The sequence below is a fragment of the Giraffa tippelskirchi genome, chromosome 6 (genome assembly GCF_054371585.1).
Source record: "Giraffa tippelskirchi isolate mGirTip1 chromosome 6, T2T-mGirTip1v1.2.pri, whole genome shotgun sequence".
Taxonomy (NCBI): Eukaryota; Metazoa; Chordata; class Mammalia; order Artiodactyla; family Giraffidae; genus Giraffa; species Giraffa tippelskirchi.
In genome coordinates, this window is record NC_137280.1 from 9,558,026 (window position 1) to 9,573,402 (window position 15,377).

The 15,377-nt window shown below is 35.9% G+C and overlaps 1 protein-coding gene across 17 annotated transcripts in view; it reads right to left on the minus strand.

Moving 5' to 3' along the window:
• TRIQK (triple QxxK/R motif containing) overlaps positions 1-15,377 on the minus strand; it is a 92,343-nt gene that overhangs the window by 60,127 nt on the left and 16,839 nt on the right. For 8 of the 17 annotated variants that reach the window (XM_081496879.1, XM_081496875.1, XM_081496882.1 and 5 more), the window contains one exon: positions 11,752-11,906. The exons of 2 other annotated variants lie outside the window; for them this stretch is intronic. The gene's annotated coding sequence lies outside the window, so the exon portion shown is untranslated. Of the gene's footprint in view, positions 1-1,803; positions 1,858-11,751; positions 11,907-15,377 lie in introns of all 17 variants that reach the window. 7 more of the 17 variants (XM_081496887.1, XM_081496886.1, XM_081496889.1 and 4 more) reach the window with 1 other exon arrangement.

The following is a 15,377-nucleotide window of genomic DNA, read 5'->3' on the forward strand; positions in this document are numbered from 1 at the left end:
TAGAAAGTCCAACAAGCCTTATCAGAGAACCCGAGTTCAACCCTACATTGATCCTACTAACAATAGCAAAAATTAAATAATAACAAAATTTTTGTCTAAGAAGATCATGGAAATACTAATCTCAGATTCTGCTATTACAGTCATCATGTGAAAATAGACAACTGGCTTTTGTCTACCCTGGTAAAGAATATTGACCTGGTTGAATAGTCATATTTGAAAAGCAATACATCTACAAGATTAATGCCTTTCAGTAAAACTCTAGGACTCAACTAACAAAGGATGTCCAAAGGAATGATATATCACATTAATTATGCTTGGTTAATTTTCCCATCTTTAAAAAAAAAAAACTATCTAAATTTTGAAAGGACTATCTGAGAACCTCAGCTGGTAAAGAATCCACCTGCAATGCGGGAGATCTGGGTTCGATCCCTGGGTTGGGAAGATCCCCTGGAGAAAGGAATTGCTACCCACTCCAGTATTCTGGCCTGGAAAATTCCGTGGACTGTATAGTTCATGGGCTCACAAAGAGTTGGACATGACTGAACGACTTTCACTTCACTTCACTTCACATCTGAGAACAAAGGAGGATAGTCTATGTAAAAATTAAACTTCATAAACATTTAAGGAGTTCTAACTGTGACCTGTGTCCTATCAAAGGCATAGTTACACATTACAAATGATCCTTAAAGATTATTTAAAGACTCTTAAATATTTAAAGATTAAATTATTTAAATTATTTAAAGATGATTTAAAGACTTTAAAGACTCAACTTCTTTAAAGAAGTTGACCAGGTGCAATCGCTATACAACATTCTAAGTTAGATCCAACTTATGAATTTTCCCATATTCACTGTCTCCTGGATGCTCAGTCACTTGCCCAAAGCATAGCACCAGCAATTACCCACAACTAATCTAACAGTGCTGGCTGACGTGGCTTCCTCTGGGGGGTGGGTGAAGGTAAAGGTGAAGGTACAACTTCCAACACCACCTCCACAGTTACAGCAATACCTACGCCTAGATTGATAGGAAGCTAGGCTTCTCCTACCGCTTCCAAACCCCAAGCCCCATAGCCCAAAAACAATCTGAAAAGTACAAGGACAGAGCTTTGACCAATAAAAAATAAGTGACAGGAAGATGTCAGCCGATACATTTCTTTCTCTTCCTCAATCCAACTAATTGTCTCTATACAGCCAGCCTGGAGATGTCCCACATGACTAAATAAGTCTATATTTTCTCTTACACTATGGCCAGTTCAGTAACCACTTTATATTTGTTTTTCCTCCTTATCTATTTTTTTTTCTTATATTTTTCGTTCACTTTTGTCTCCCTAGTATTGCACCCAAGTTTAAGCTGTGCCTCAGAATCTGTTGTCTGAGGAGCCTATGATAAAATATATAATTTATTACTCTATTTCTGCCCTATCAATTCCTAAATACAATACAGCTTTTTGCAATTAACTGTTTTCTCAAAACAGTTTTGAATGACCAAGAGAGACCAAGAATAACTCTCCATAGGAATTCATTAGCTGCTTTTTAAAAGTTGGAATCTCAATGTGTGGGTTCCTATGTCTCATCTGTTCTAAACACAGATAAGAAGAAAGTTATAATAATAGCAACAGACATGTTGAAAGTAGGATGTTAGGTGTAAATACAGAAATGGTAAGGAAGTTGAGAAAGAAAGAGCTGGTATTAACTACAAAAATAATGAGGCAACCCTGGAGCACCCAGTAGATTAAAAATTATCCATACATTATACTGATAAGCAATGACTATATCAAATGTGATTGGCAGGATTCTAAGATTACCTCCAATATGCTGTTCTTTGCAAATCTCTTCCTCACCTAGAGTGTGGGTAGAATCTGTAAATATGACAAAATATAACTCCTATGATTATGTTACATTAACAGCAAAAGGGTTTCACACATTTAGTTAATGTTCTATATCAGTTGACTTTAAAATAAGGATGTCATCCAAGTGGTACTGATCAATCATATGAGCATTTTACATCACAGCCTAGAGGTCAAAGTAAGAGAACTCAGAGAAATTCAAAGGAATTTTATGGTTGGAAATTCTCCACTGATGGAAGGGTCCATGTAGCAAGAAATAAGGGTGACATGGAGGAGATCAGTCAACCAAGTAGGAAAGGAGGACTCTAGTCCCACAGGATTCTTAGGATTCTTTCACAGAGCCTTGAACAGTCTGGTTGGCATCCAATTTCAGGTTTCTAAGATCACAAGATCACAAGCAGAAAACCTACTCACACCATGTTGGACTCCTGACCCACAAAATTGTGAGCTAGTAAGTGATCGTTGTTGTAAGCTACTAAGTTTATGGTAATGTATTATGCATTTATAGAAAACTAATACATATCTGGAAATGAATTAGCTAGTATCTAGTTTATTGAATCAGTTAAACATAGCTGTTGCTTATCATTAGTAATTATTTATTTATTTTTTGTGTTTTTGTTTTGTTTTGTTTTCATGGCAGCACTACACAGCTTGCAAGATCTTAATTCCCCAACCAGGAACTGGATCTGGTTCCCACAGGGAAAGCACTGAATCCTAACCGTTACCAGGGAATTCTCACTAATTATTTTTAAAGACAAAAAAAGAAATGTGTAAAGTTTGTTAGATGCTTTCTAAGCTACATTCTTACTAGGAAATTAAATTGCCATTATACTCTACTAACATATCCTTTAAAGATTTCTATTTTAGAATCAATTTTTATTCTCTATAATTTGGCATCACTACTTTACAAGTTTTCTCTCTTTCCCACTGGTCAATTTTCAACAGTGTTAATTAAATCCTCCTTCATAAAAGCTAACATTTTATCTCATAATCGGGTCCTCTAGAAGAATATGTCAAAAAAAGAGGGTGATTATTGTAAGCAATTTGCTATTTTTCCCATGAACTAATAGAATAATGATTGTTGATGTTCAAAATGAAAGGCTGCAAGCCTGGGAAATACATAAATGCTTCTGAATTAAGAATTCAATTATTTTAATATAGTTTATAAATATATTTTATATCATTTTCCTTTATTCACTGTTACTTCTATATGACTAAGCACAAATCTCCTTTAGCCATATCATATAATAAAATAATGTATTTTATTTCTGCCTTAGCCATTGATACTTGAACTAAATGTTATTCAGATGCCTACAGTACTAATTAAGAAAACATCCTTTCATCTTTCTTATTTTTATTATTTTCAAAGAATTTGAGAAACATATACTTTGGATCTTCTGGCTAAAGAAGTAGAAATGAATATAGACAACCTCAGGTCACATGAACCTTACATGCTATCCATCGGGAACATGCAGCAATAACAACAGAATCAGAAGTGAGGTGCAACACTTTTGTTTGCACAGTTTCACACCTCTTATAGAATCACTTGCTTTATTACATGGTGAAAGTAATAGAATACTAGCAAGTTTTACTGAATGTTTCAAGTCAATTTGTTTATTGTGGGAATTCCATTTAAATTTTTACTAAACCCACATTAGGCAAACAACACAAGGAAAAATGTCATTTGTACAATGAACTAACATACTAGAGTGAATGGAACGATGGATGGGTTCAAAATTGGGACAGGAATACATCAAGTCTGTATATTGTCATTCTGCTTATTTAACTTATATGCAGAGTACATCACGTGAAAAGCTGGGCTGGATGAATCACAAGTTGGAATCAAGATCGCCAGGAGAAATAACAACCTCAGACACACAGATGATACCATTTTAATGGCAGAAAGCAAAGAAGAACTAACAAGCCCCTTGATGAAGGTGAAAAAGGACAGTGAAAAACCTAGCTTAAAACTCAAAATTCAAAAAACTAAGATCATGGCATCCAGTCCCATCACTTCATGGCAAACATATGGAGAAAAGGTGGAAATAGTGACCGACTTTGATTTTCATGGGCTCTAAAATCACTACAGATGGTAACTGCATCAATGGAATTGAAAGACATTTGCTACTAGGAAGAAAAGCTATGACAAACCTAGAGAGCATATTAAACTTACAATACCATATGTAAAATAGATAGCCAATGGAAATTTGATGTATGACCCAGGGAACTCAAACAGGGGCTCTGTGACAATCTAGAAGGGTGGGGTGGGGAGGGAGTTGGAAGGCAGGTTCAAGAGGGAGGGAACATGGGTGTCTACCTATGGCTGATTCTCGTTGGTGTTTGACAGAAAACCACAAAATTCTGTAAAGCAATTATCCTTCAATTAAAAAATAAAGTGGCAAAAAAAAAAAAAAGAAGAAAAAAAAAGCCGAGACATCACTTTACAGACAAAGGTCCATCTAGTCAAAGCTATGGTTTTTCCAGTAGTCATGTATGGATGTGAGAGTTAGACTATAAAGAAAGCTGAGCGCCAAAGAATTGATGCTTTTGAACTGTGGTGTTGGAGAAGAGTCTTGAGAGTCCGTTGGATTGCAAGGAGATTCAACCAGTCCATCCTAAAGGAAATCAGTCCTGAATATTCACTGGAAGGACTGATGCTGAAGCTGAAACTCCAATACTTTGGCCACCTGATGCGAAGAAATGACTCACTAGAAAAGACTCTGATGCTGGGAAAGATTGAAGGCAGGAGGAGAAGGGGCTGACAGAGCATGAGATGGTCAGATGACATCACCGACTCGATGGACATGAGTTTGTGTTCAGTTCAGTTGCTCAGTCGTGTCTGACTCTTTGTGATCCCATGAATCGCAGCACGCCAGGCCTCCCTGTCCATTACCAACTCCTGAAGGTTACCCAAACTCATGTCCATCAAGTTGGTGATGCCATCCAGGCATCTCATCCTCTGTCGTCCCCTTCTCCTCCTACCCCAAATCCTTCCCAGCATCAGGGTCTTTTCAAATGTGTCAACTCTTTGCATCAGGTGGCCAAAGTATTGGAGTTTCAGCTTCAACTTCAGTCCTTCCAACGAACACCCAGGACTGATCTCCTTTAGGATGGACTGGTAGGATCTCCTTGCAGTCCAAGGGACTCTCAAGAGTCTTCTCCAACACCACACTTCAAAAGCATCAATTCTTCAGTGCTCAGCTTTCTTTATAGTCCAACTCTCACATCCATACATGACTACTGGAAAAACCATAGCCTTGACTAGATGGACCTTTGTTGACAAAGTAATGTCTCTGCTTTTTAATATGCTATCTAGGTTGATCATAACTTTCCTTTCAAGGAATAAGCGTCTTTTAATTTCATGGCTGCAATCACCATCTGCAGTGATTTTGGAGCCCAAAAAAATAAAGTCTGCCACTGTTTCCACTGTTTCCCCATCTATTTGCCATGAAGTGATGGGACCAGATGCTATGATCTCGGTTTTCTGAACACTGAGCTTTAAGCCAACTTTTTCACTCTCCCCTTTCACTTTCATCAAAGGCTTTTTAGTTCCTCTTCACTTTCTGCCATAAGGGTGGTGTCATCCCCAGATTGGTAGGTGCCCAATATGCTACTGAAGATCAGTGGAGGAATAACTCCAGAAAGAATGAAGGGATGGAGCCAAAGCAAAAACAATACCCAGTTGTGGATGTGACTGGTGATAGAAGCAAGGTCTGATGCTGTAAAGAGCAACACTGCATAGGAACCTGGAATGTTAGGTCCATGAATCAAGGCAAACTGAAACAGGAGATGGCAAGACTGAACATTGACATTCTAGGAATCAGTGAACTAAGATGGACTGGAATGGGTGAATTTAACTCAGATGACCACTATATCTACTACTGTGGGCAGGAATCCCTTAGAAGAAATGGAGTAGCCATCATGGTCAACAAAAGAGTCCGAAATGCAGTACTTGGATGCAATCTCAAAAACGACAGAATGATCGCTGTTCGTTTCCAAGGCAAACCATTCAATATCACGGTAATCCAAGGCTATGCCCCAACCAGTAACGCTGAAGAAGCTGAAGTTGAATGGTTCCATGAAGACCTACAAGACCTTTTAGAACTAACACCCAAAAAAGATGTCCTTTTCATTATATGGGACTGGAATGCAAAAGTAGGAAGTCAAGAAACACCTGGAGTAACAGGCAAATTTGGCCTTAGAGTACAGAATGAAGCAGGGCAAATGCTAATAGAGTTTTGCCACGAGAACGCACTGGTCACAGCAAACACCCTCTTCCAACAACACAAGAGAAGACTCTACACATGGACATCACCAGATGGTCAACACCAAAATCAGATTGATTATATTCTTTGCAGCCAAAGATGGAGCAGCTCTATACAGTCAGCAAAAACAAGACTGGGAGCTGACTGTGGCTCAGATCATGAACTCCTTATTGCCAAATTCAGGCTGAAATTGAAGAAAGTATGGAAAACCACTAGACCATTCATGTATGACCTAAATCAAATCCCTTATGATTATACAGTGGAAGTGACAAATAGATTTAAGGGACTAGATCTGATAGACAGAGTGCCTGATGAACTATGGATGGAGGTTCGTGACACTGTACAGGAGACAGGGATCAAGACCATCCCCATGGAAAAGAAATACAAAAAAAGCAAAATGGCTGTCTGAGGAGGCCTTACAAATAGCTGAGAAAAGAAGAGAAGTGAAAAGCAAAGGAGAAAAGATATTCCCATTTGAATGCAGAGTTCCAAAGAAGTGCAAGGAGAGATAAGAAAGCCTTCCTCCGTGATCAATGCAAAGAAACAGAGGGAAACAATAGAATGGGAAAGACTAGAGATCTCTTCAAGAAAATTAGAGATACCAAGGGAACATTTCATGCAAAGATGAGTTTGTGTAAGCTCTGGGAATTGGTGATGGACAGGGAAGCCTGGCGTGCTGCAGTCCATGGGGTCGCAAAAAGTAGGACACAACTAAGTGACTTAACTGAACTTAGATATTCATTCCAGTGTTATCATGTTCCCAAAGAGACAGTTCCATGTATTAAGTTTAGAGTATAAAATACAATTAATTTTCAATGAAATTATAAAAGGAAGTTGCTAAGATATATATGTTCAGAGAAACAGCAGCATTTACAATTGAAAATAGAAGCAAAGAAAAGAATAAGAAAGAATATCACACCTTATAGAAAATAATATAACTATAAAAAAGAACAGAAAACATTTATTTCCCAGTGAAAAATATACTCACTCAGGAAGAAAGAAAATGAGTAATATATCAAAATGAAAAGTCAGAAAAGAGTTTAATAATAAAGGCTAACTCAGTGAAAATCTACTACATTTCTCAGAATACTTTGATGATAGGAAAATGATGAGTAAATTATTTCCCAAGTGTGATGTATCTAGGAAATAGATCAGTGAAACAAGAAGAGTAATATCATCACAGCATACAAACAGAAAATTCACATATAGAAGCAAAAAAATCACAGTTTACATTGCATTCATGTTTAAAATCAAACATCACTTTTTCACATTCTGAAGATCTCCCCCACCCCAAATATGGAAAGAAAAACAAGCCAGGACTTTAATATTTTTTTTTCAACCTGGAACAGCTGCAAAAAACAAATCTTGCTGGAGATAAGCTTGGTTATAAATATCAACATTCCCTTTAAATAAGGGAGTCCAGTTTTCATACCATCTGCCTCTTTCTAAACGTAAAAAGAAAAAATGAAAATCGTAAACCAGGACATTCTCTTTCAAATAAGGCATTTAGAAATGAATGTCATAAAAAGGCTGTGAACTCTTCTGGGCCCCTGTCTTTAAACTTGCCCTTTTCGGTTCATTTTAGAAAATGGGATTTTATGAAAGTAAACAACTGAGTGCACTAATAAACTGCATGAAGCAATTAATAAAGAAAAAATATAATTCTTCAACTGTTCAACCAGGGTCTCCTGCATTGCAGACAGATTCTTTACCAGCTGAGCTACCAGGGAAGCCCAAAATAAAAAATAATTGTTGAACTTTTTCACATTACTGACCATAATCACAATCTCTGGTACAAATTTCTCCTTGATGAATCATATTCAATTACTGTTTATTTTTTAACTATAATACATTCGTCACTTTTGCTACCTTTTTCCAAAATTTTTCTACAGCCTGTTCCTAAGACTTACATGTTATCTCTTTCAGTACAAAAATCTAGTTACTACAGAACTAGACTTTCAATACAGGTTCTATTCTCTACAAAAATCTCTCCTGTGCCTCTCTCAACACAGTGGTGTTTTCATACTTGAGTTTCAAATTTACCTTAAAACCTCCTTTCATCTTTTGCCTTTATTATTTTTCATTCTTTGTTAATGACCTTGTAATTGAACATTTCAATTTTTCACTGTGCCACATTATTATACCTTCAATAACGAAGTTCATAAACCATATCCATTTTTTAACTCCTTAGGCATTCACAAGAAAGAATAGATGCAAGATGGTCTACCAAGCAGAGACATTCAGAGTGGTATAGTAGAGACATCTACATGAAAGGATATCCGGTACAGTAATATGAGACCGCTTGAGAGAAAATAGAGGAAACAGAGAACAGAAAAAAAAATGGTATCTTGTATTTTAATGATAAATATAAATGTTTAGTCAGTTCCCTGAATTACAGTGGTAGGATTCTGAAAAGCTACTAAAACAAAAAACACCTAGGGAGCCTTGGCGTAATTCATTCTCATTTTCATGTTTATTCTTTCCCTTCCTCTTTTTTTCTATACACACATAAACACACCTTTATATACTGCAAACAAAAAGAAGATTGAATCTTTAATCATGAGCATTTGTAGCTATTTTGATGCTAAAATGCACTTAAATGTGACCTTCATAGAAAAAATATGTCCTAAGACTTCTCACTGTCATTCCATTTAAGCCACAGACCACCTAGGTCTGTAATTATAGAAAATAAAGTTCTTTTACAGATGACATTTAATTGCTTTCTTGGAATGCTGAATCTTCAGTGTATAAGAAGGGAGGAGAGAAGAGATTTCTTCAAAGTCATGGCCAATAATATTGAAAACAAATAACCATATTATAGCAGTCAATATTTCATTTCTTCATGATTTGATGCAAGCATGACAAAATATGAACAATTAGATGATCAGTGTTGCAACAGGAAAGTTATTTTACCTTAGACCTATCAATTGTTACTTTTAAAAGGTTTAAAAGCTCTTTCCATATTAAATTTAGTCTATTTTTTATTTTCTGACTTCCCTTCAGTAGAATGTTTGTACAACTGTTTGTATACTAAAAAATCTCAAACAAATTAGAACACTGGATACTCAGTACATTGTTGAACAGATATTTTCCAGAACTATTAGGTTAACTTAAAACATCCACATTTTATGCTTAATTATTATAAACTTGATTTTAAAACCTTTGAATTTTAAAATATTACTATAAGTTCTCTTTTATAAGGAGATGAGTCTGATAAAGTATGGGTTAACTCTTCCTTGCTTTAACTTATTTCCTTTCTGGTTCTGTCACTTTTTAGTTGTTTACTAAGCTAAGCTCGTTTACCATTTTTCAAATCAGTACAGTAATAATTCCTATCTCATGTGGCTGCTGTAAGTGTTAAATTAAATTGCTAGTTCATTCACAGTACTTAACATGGTGCTCCTCACATAATAAGTGCTGGATAAATGTTGTCAGCATCATTACATCATACTGACTTAATCACTTCCTCACTGTGGAGTCACCATACAGTCCAAATAAGCTTTTTAAGAGAAAAAAACTAATCTGAACTTGAAGACTTTACATTCATGTAAAAAGTCACTGAGATACATAAAGAAAAAAAGAAAAGGATGGTCTCATAATATCTATGTGTAACTTAATTACATATAAATAGTACACTTTCTGCTATCTCCTAACCATCTTCTATCATCAGCTAAGTGGCTTCAACAAAAGTATCTTTGGATAACTTAAAACAGCAAATTACATATACTGTCTTCTTCTTAATGTGTTGAAAACTTTGGATGAATACGTTATCACTTATATGCTTACAGTTTATGTACATAAGGAGCATTCTAAAATACTTTCTAAAATGGAAGGCTTCTGAACAACAACAAAAATCTTGAACACTAGTCCCATTTTTTAAACAACTGAATCTCTAATCTTTGTCAGAGATCTCAAATTATTCTCCAGTCTAAGAAAAGAATCTTCTCAGCTCAACGCTTGCACTACTTCTCTGTTATTCCTCCCTCAGGAGCTCAGGAGTTGTAAACCCTTGATGTTATTTCAAAGTCTATGTCACAATTTCTCTTATATATTCACACTTGCATTAGGTAGGTCAGTATGCTTCTTTCTACTAGAGCAGTGGTAATCAGACATTAGATAAAACTGGTTCCATCAGTGACCAAAACTTGAATTTTCAATAACAAATTTAGCATTCCAAATATTAAAAATGACCCTAGCTCTAACATATAATGGTGAATAAGAAATACAATTTTAGGGTATCCTTTAATTTACAGTCCATTCCAATGTTTTCAAAAAAAACCTTAAGAAAAATATAATAATATTCAAATCACTTCCCTATTTTATTTTTGAAAATTAACTTCACTATAACACACTATTTATTTCAAAGTCCATCATAAAAATGATTTTATAAAAGCACTTGATAACTACCTCACTAATTTTAGAAATATTTCCCCTACTATTGTGTCTTTATTATTTTAACCAAAATTTGGGAGCAGGGAATAGATTACATATCATGGGCCCTTTTAATGAAAATAGCATACACAAAATTCACTTAAAATGTTTATTTTCAAATTATTACTGAACTCTGAACAACTTAAAGAAAAAAGCAATTGAACTTCCCAAAGCAATTTTTACAGTAAAATGTGTAACCTGATTTAGTACAAGTACAGAACTCTGCCCAGCAACCTCTCAGTCCCAAGTCGATCTCATCTCCTGTTTGATTCAGTAGCAACTCCAGGTTGTGTTTCTCCTGAAACACATCTTCATCTCAGTCTGGGCACATGAATTTGTTTCCCAAATCACAAAAATATAGATCTTTGGGTAAGATCAACTGACTCTGCAAGTTCACTCTCACTCTCTCACACACACCAAAACACACATTTACACATACACCAAACAGACAAAAATCCGCATACGTGTGCTCAGACACAAACATTGATCATGTCAGTACTTTGATCTCAGTGTAAGAAGTGTCCTGTCTCCTGCAAGTATAAAAAGTGTCCTACTTCCTTTGTGCCCTGGAGTCTACACCATAAATATAGGGGGAACCACTAAAGAGTTCTGATTAGAATGAGGGGTGGAAGAAGAGAGTGGAGGATAAGGTCACATATATGATAGGGGCCCATTTTCTTCCATTTTATGACAAATTTCTTCTCTCCACAAAATTTATGAGACATCAATGTATCAATTAATCAAGAAAGATTTTAAATAATGTTGAATAATAGATATTTTATGATCTTAATTTGTTCTATGACGTTAATTACTTATTAAGCAGGTACAATGATTTTAAGCAATGTATAATTATCAAAATACAGTAATGTACCAAAATATCATAGTGTACCAAATATCAAGAGAGATCAAATATTTTAATGTGGCAACAAATTATCATAGGCAATTAATAATACTAAATGATTTAACAAATTAATCAGATAAAGGTTTACAGTTTTATAGATCTCACTCTGTTTTCTTGGATTTGTCCAAAATAACAAAATAAATTCAAGTAAAAACATTTCCTCATCGTAATCCTGCCTCCCATAAGAAAGAACAAATTCCAAACTCAAGTTCATTGCCAAAAACAAACAAAAACAAGAAAAACAAAGTGAAAGAAAACAAACCACAAGTCAAAACACCTTTTCCCAAATGTTAAATCAAATAAACACACCTTGTTCTTTGTCCTTGAGGCTGCCAAGTCTGAACTCTGGAGAGCTGCCAAGAGGTAAGATGTTTCCAAAGGCAAGATCTTTACTGAGGAAGCTGTGCTCGCATTCCTGGCAAATTCAATTCCACCAATAATAATACTCTGATTGCTTTTTCTTACTGGAATTCAAATAGAGTATATGGAAATATTAAATGGATGATCTCCAGTTCCTTAGTGTATGCAAAATAAAATCACTATAGTAGCATTTTCCAAGTTGTGGTTCATGGTTTGCTAACTCTATTATATGTTCATTCAAATTAAGTTTCTATGCCAATATATACTTGAAAAACATTGCATACTATTCCCCCTTTACACAAGATACAATTTCATTAAAAGGCTCTGAGAAGTCCTGTAATAAAAAAGCCTATTGAAATTTATTTGAACCGAGGTGTCCCAAACTTATTTAAGTAAAGACCCTCTTTTACTATAATCAACAGCAACATTATTTCTGCAGATCACACTTTACGAATGATTTCATTGTATAGTGATTATCTGCAAAGCAGTAAGAGATGTTTCCACTATATTTTAGACTTAATATAGAGACTGATTTGAATTTATTTTCCATTAGTGCAATTTGTAGAGTTGATCTATAAATATAATTATATTTATTCAATCATAATTTGTTAAGTACATGTTACTTTCTAAGCCAAATTTTCATTAAAAAGCAATAAGAAAATCAAATAATGTATGGTTTATTCATTTTGTTCAAAAAAATATTTACTAAATATTTCCTATGTTCTAGGAACTGAACTTATCTCTAGCTTTATGTTCCAATTGTTTTCACATAAATAAGAATATCAAATTTAAGTGGTTCCAAACAGCTATCTAATAATAATAAGCAACTCAAAATGTAACTCTAAGTATTTGAGAATACAATTTTTACTAATTATAATCACATCATTAAAAATATCTTGCAGAGGTGGCCAAGATGGTGGAGTAGGAAGACCATGAGCACATCTCCTCTCAAACAGATACACTGAAATTACACCTACTTACAGAGCAATTCTCCATGAAAACAACATTAAGACTAGCATACAGAACCTTCCACAACTAAACATAGAAAGAAAGGAAAGCAAGGAGATGAATATGAGAGGGAGAGATGCTGTATAGTTAGAACGCACTTCCTCAAGTCGTCAAACCACAAACGAAAATAATATCAAAGTCTTAGAGCTCCTCCCCAAGGACTAAGGGGTCTGAGCCCCACACTAAGCTCCCTAGCCTGGGGGTCCTACACCAGGAAGACAAACCCTCAGAACACCTGGCTTTGGAAACCATAAAGTCTTGTGCTTGGGAAAACCAGAGAGCTACAGGAAACAGACTCTTGGCTCTGGAAGGGCCTGCCCAGAACCTCGCAAGCTGTGCCTCCCAGCACAGAGGCAACAGCCTGAGAGGAGACTGGTCAGACCCACTTGCTGACCTCAGAGAGCCTCCCAGGGAGGCAGGAGGAACGGGGGCTCCCCATGGGGAGAGAGAACCTGGCAACAAGCATTTCTGGGAGCTCATTCTACGGCAATAACATCAGGATTGTCAACTCTCATTTTGGATTCCTGCCTCAAGGCATTAGTGGGACAGCAACAGGCCCATACATCCCTGGAATGTGTAGCTGCTGCTGCTGCTAAATCACTTCAGTCATGTCCAACTCTGTGCGACCCCACAGACGACAGCCCACCAGGCTCCCTACCCAAAGACTTGACTCCTCTCTCTAGCAATAAGTACCAGCCCGGTATCCCCCTGGACCATGCAAATAGTCATGTTACGACCCAGCCCCGGACCCAGCCCCACCCAACAACAGGTGAGAAGCAGTCCTGTTCCCCCAAGCTGTACAACCAACTGATTGGAAGCTCATTCTACCCCTTGCAGGTCTACAGCTAACAGACAACACATGATTTCACAGTCAACCAGGCTGGGGCCAGCCTCACCCACCATCACAAACACGGTAGTTGGCCCTGCCACAACAGAAAGCACATGCAGCCCACAGAGGGGACACTCTCAGAACATATAGTTCTGGTGACCAGAGTGGAGGATGCCATTGGGCCACCCAGGATGTCTACTACACAGGCCACTTCAAGAATAAGAAATGTAACTGACCGATCTAATAAAGACAAATAAACACAGAACTGGGCAAAGTGAGGTGACAGAGAAATATGTCTTAAATGAAGGAACAGGTCATATCTCAGAAAAAGACCCAAACAAAGGTGAGATAAGCAATCTATCCAATAGAGAGTTCAAGGTAATAATCAAAAAGATGCTCATCAAATTCAGGAGAACGGATGAACACAGTGTGAATTTCAACAAAGAACTAGAAAATATAAAGAAGACCCAAACGGAGCAAAACTTAAAATAACTGCAATAAAAAATTTACTAACAGAAATCAATAGTAGATTAGATACAGAGGAACAGATAAGCCATCTGGAAGATAGACTAGTGGAAATTAACCAAGCTGAATGGAAAAAAAAAAAAGAATTTTTAAAAAATCAGGATAGTTTAACAGTTCTCTTGGACAATATCAAGGAAACTAACATCCACATTACAGGAGTCTCAGAAGAAAGAGAGGAAGGAGCAGAAATAATAGCTGAAAATGTCCCTAACCAGGGGAAGGAAGCAGACATCCAGGTCCAGGAAGCACAGAGATTCCAAAACAAGATGAACACAAAAAGGTTCATTCCAAAACACTTTATAAATAAAACGGCAAAAATTAAAGATAACAAGAGGATATTAAAAGCAGTAAGTTAAAAGCAACAAGTTATATAAAGGAACTCTGATAAGGCTATTAAAAGCAGCAAGTTAAGTTTGAGGAAACTCCCATATCAGCTGATTTTTAGCAGAAACTTTGCAGGTGAGAAAATAGTGGCATAAAATATATAACGATGAAAGGGAAAAACATACAAACAAAAATACTTTACCTGACGTGGCTTTCATTCAGATTTCTTAGCAAAACCACAAGTTTTACAGACAAGTAAAAGCTGAATTCAACACCACCAAACTAAGTCTAAAAGATATAATAAAGGGACTCCTCTAAGAATAAAAGGCCGCTGTTAGAAATATGAAAATTATGAAATGAAAAAACTCTTAGCGATAAAGGTAAACATACAGCAAAGGTAATAAATCACCTAATTATAAAACTAGTAGGAATATTAAAAGACAAAAGTAGTAAAAGCATCTATATCCACAATAAATAGTTAAGGGACGCAAAAATATAAACATCAAATGTCACAGTGGGGGAATAAAAATATAATGTGGTCAGAGTATCTTCAAACTACATAGATCATAAACTTAAAATACTCACACACACACATATACATATGTGTATACATACATATATAGGTTGTTATATATGAACCACACAGTAACCACAAATCAAAAACCTAAGATAGATACACACACAAAACTGCAAAAAAAAAAGAGAATCTAAACAACACTAAAATAGTCATCAAATCAAAATGGAAGAAAAAGAAGAAAGAAAAAAGAACCACAGCAAAAACCCCAAAACAACTAATCAAGTGACAATAAGTACAAACCTATCAAATAATTACTTTAAGCTTCAATGGACTTAATGTTCCAATGAAAAGTCATAGAGTCACTAAATGGAT